We start from the raw sequence: 3,400 nt of genomic DNA on the forward strand, positions 1-3,400 counted from the left end.
CTTCTCCTCCTCCTTCTCCTCCTCCTCCTCCTCCTCCTCCTCCTTCTTCTCCTTCTCCTCCTCCTTCTCCTCCTCCTCCTTCTCCTCCTCCTTCTCCTCCTCCTCCTTCTCCTCATTCGTCTTCTCCTCCTCCTTCTTCTTCATCATCTTCTCCTCCTCCTTCTTCTCCTCCTCCTCCTTCTCATCCTCCTCCTTCTACTCCTCCTTCTTCTCCTCCTTCTCCTCCTCCTCCTTCTCCTTCTCCTTCTCCTTCTTCTCCTTCTCCTCCTCCTCCTTCTCCTTCTCCTTCTCCTTCTTCTCCTTCTCCTCCTCCTTCTCCTCCTCCTCCTCCTCCTCCTTCTCCTCCTCCTTCTCCTCCTCCTCCTCCTTCTTCTTCTTCTCCTCCTCCTTCTTCTCCTTCTCCTCCTCCTCCTTCTCCTTCTCCTTCTTCTCCTTCTCCTCCTCCTTCTCCTCCTCCTTCTCCTCATTCGTCTTCTCCTCCTCCTTCTTCTTCATCATCTTCTCCTCCTCCTCCTCCTCCTCCTCCTTCTCCTCCTCCTTCTCCTTCTCCTTCTTCTTCTTCTCCTTCTCCTCCTCCTCCTTCTCCTCCTCTTCTTTCTCCTCCTCCTCTTCCTTCTCCTTCTCCTTCTTCTTCTTCTCCTTCTCCTTCTTCTCCTTCTCCTCCTCCTTCTCCTCATTTGTCTTCTCCTCCTCCTTCTTCTTCATCATCTTCTCCTCCTCCTCCTTCTCCTCCTCCTTCTCCTTCTCCTTCTTCTTCTTCTCCTTCTCCTCCTCCTTCTTCTCCTCCTCCTCCTTCTCATCCTCCTCCTTCTACTCCTCCTTCTTCTCCTCCTTCTCCTCCTCTTCCTTCTCCTCCTCCTCCTCCTTCTCCTTCTCCTTCTTCTTCTTCTCCTTCTCCTCCTTCTCCTTCTCCTTTTCCTTCTCCTTCTTCTCCTCCTCCTCCTTCTCATCCTCCTCCTTCTACTCCTCCTTCTTCTCCTCCTTCTCCTCCTCTTCCTTCTCCTCCTCCTCCTCCTTCTCCTTCTCCTTCTTCTTCTTCTCCTTCTCCTCCTCCTCCTTCTCCTTCTTCTTCTTCTCCTTCTCCTCCTTCTCCTTCTCCTTCTTCTCCTCCTCCTCCTTCTCATCCTCCTCCTTCTACTCCTCCTTCTTCTCCTCCTTCTCCTCCTCTTCCTTCTCCTCCTCCTCCTCCTCCTTCTTCTTCTTCCCCTTCTCCTCCTTCTCCTTCTCCTTCTCCTTCTTCTCCTTCTCCTTCTCCTTCTCCTTCTCCTTCTCCTCCTCCTCCTCCTCCTCCTCCTCCTCCTCCTCCTCCTGTGTTTAGATGAAACATTCCTCCTCCAGCCTGTTTTCTCCTCCTGGGTCAGCTGATGGGGTCAGGTGACTGTGGTGGAGGTGGGCGGAGCTTTAAGTGCTGTCACATGTCAGCAGCTGATTGGAGCTGACTGGGGCAGGTTCAGAGGAGGCCTCAGACCCAACAGAGCTGCTGGGTTCTTCTCCATCAGTCAGGGAACGTCCTCACTGTGTTTATAAGATGGTCCTGTCACCCTGAAAAAAACTGTTTTAGCCAAAATATTAATAAACAGTTTAGTGCTTTGAACATGTTTTCTTTCAATACAGATAATATTTAGTAAAATCACAGAACAAAAGTAGAAATTTACATGTTAACTATAAAAAACAGACCAAAAACCGTGACTAATGTCCACATCAAACAGCGTTTACAGTTTTTGACCTTAAAATCATACTTTTTAAATGTATTTAAATCACAAAAATTCTATTTTTTATCAATACTTGTTATTTGACAGTAAAATTCTGTTAATTAACGGTTAGAAATGTTAAACAATCTTTAAAAGTTTTGTTAAATACAGACAATTTACACGTTATCCACAAAAACAGATCAAAACTGTGAATAATATTCTCATCAAACATCTTTTACAGTGTTTAACCTTAAAAACATACCTTTTAAATGTGCTTAGATCACCAAATAATATTATTTTTTATCAATAATTGTCATTATATGACAGGAAATTATGTTAATTAAAGATTAAAAAATGCAATTTTACATATTTCCCCAGTTTTGTAAAGTACAGATAATAGCTAGTAAAATTAAAGATTTTTGAAAAACATGTTAAGAAATAATAACAGACCAAAACTGTGTTAATTATGTTTACTTATGTTAATTTACATGTGAACCATAAAAACAGACCAAAACTGTGAATGATGTTCACATCAAACAGCTTTTACAATGTCTGAACTTAAAAATACACTTTTGAAATGTATTTAAACCACAAACAAGTTTCTTCTAAATCAATATGTTATCATTTGACAAGGAAATTGTGGTAATTGAGGATTAAAAATGTGAAATAACCATTAAAAATTTTGTTTTACATATTTTCACAGTTTTATTAAAACTGAGAAACAGATAATAACTACACATAATAACTTGTCACACAAAATAACAAAAATAGACACAAAACTGTCCCAAGGAGACACAACACAAATGAAACCAAAAACAACACAAAACAACACACAAAATGACGTAACATGAGCGTAAAAGCACTGCCCGATTGAAAAATAATAGGATTTAAGTGCGATATGTTGCTAAAAATAAAAATAAATAAGAAAATATAGGATAAGATTAGAAAACCAATAAATAATATTAGCACTGATACTGAGATAATAAAGTAATGAGGTAGAGACATTAATATTTTTAGCGACTGCTTAATACAGATAAAAGCAGCTACAGTTAAATTTAATTGGGAATTTTACAGCTTTAACTTGAAAAGCACAGTTGAAGTATCATTTCTGGCAGATGAAATCTTTAATAATAAATGACCTTGCGCTGAGCACAGGTGTGTGATATGCATGTGCACGTTATGTATGGATACGGAATCGCATGTAAATTACTCTTATAAAGGTCTGTTGATCAATCATCACTTTTGGCAAGCCTTTGTTTTGCTAGTGTTAAAAAAAATCCGTTCCGTCCATGCTTTTATTTTGAAGGCACGTTTTAAATGCGGCACGGGAAGTGTTTATCTAAGAAGCGGTTTCTTGACGTGACGAAGACTGCCGAAAATTCACGAAAATGTTTGCTGTCTAAGGCAAAGGATGTGTCTAAACTTATGAGCACGTAGCTGGAATGGGAATGAGCTCTGACGGTGTTTCCTGAACAAAAGAAGGACAGAAAGGTGAATTAATGTTCAAAAAGCAGGCAGCTGACTTAGCCTTTACTTGTCAATGGTTAGAGTGACCTGCCCACTGTTCCCTCTAAGCTGCGCGCGTGCGCAATTGCGCACTGCTGACACGGTCTCCGCGCACAGAAAATCTGCGCTGCACACAAAAAAAAATCCAACCTAAATTGTAAATAAAATAAACAGGTAACAATTCATTCTATGCTATGTTTCAG

Source organism: Amphiprion ocellaris, chromosome 20 (genome assembly GCF_022539595.1).
Source record: "Amphiprion ocellaris isolate individual 3 ecotype Okinawa chromosome 20, ASM2253959v1, whole genome shotgun sequence".
Lineage (NCBI taxonomy): Eukaryota > Metazoa > Chordata > Actinopteri > Pomacentridae > Amphiprion > Amphiprion ocellaris.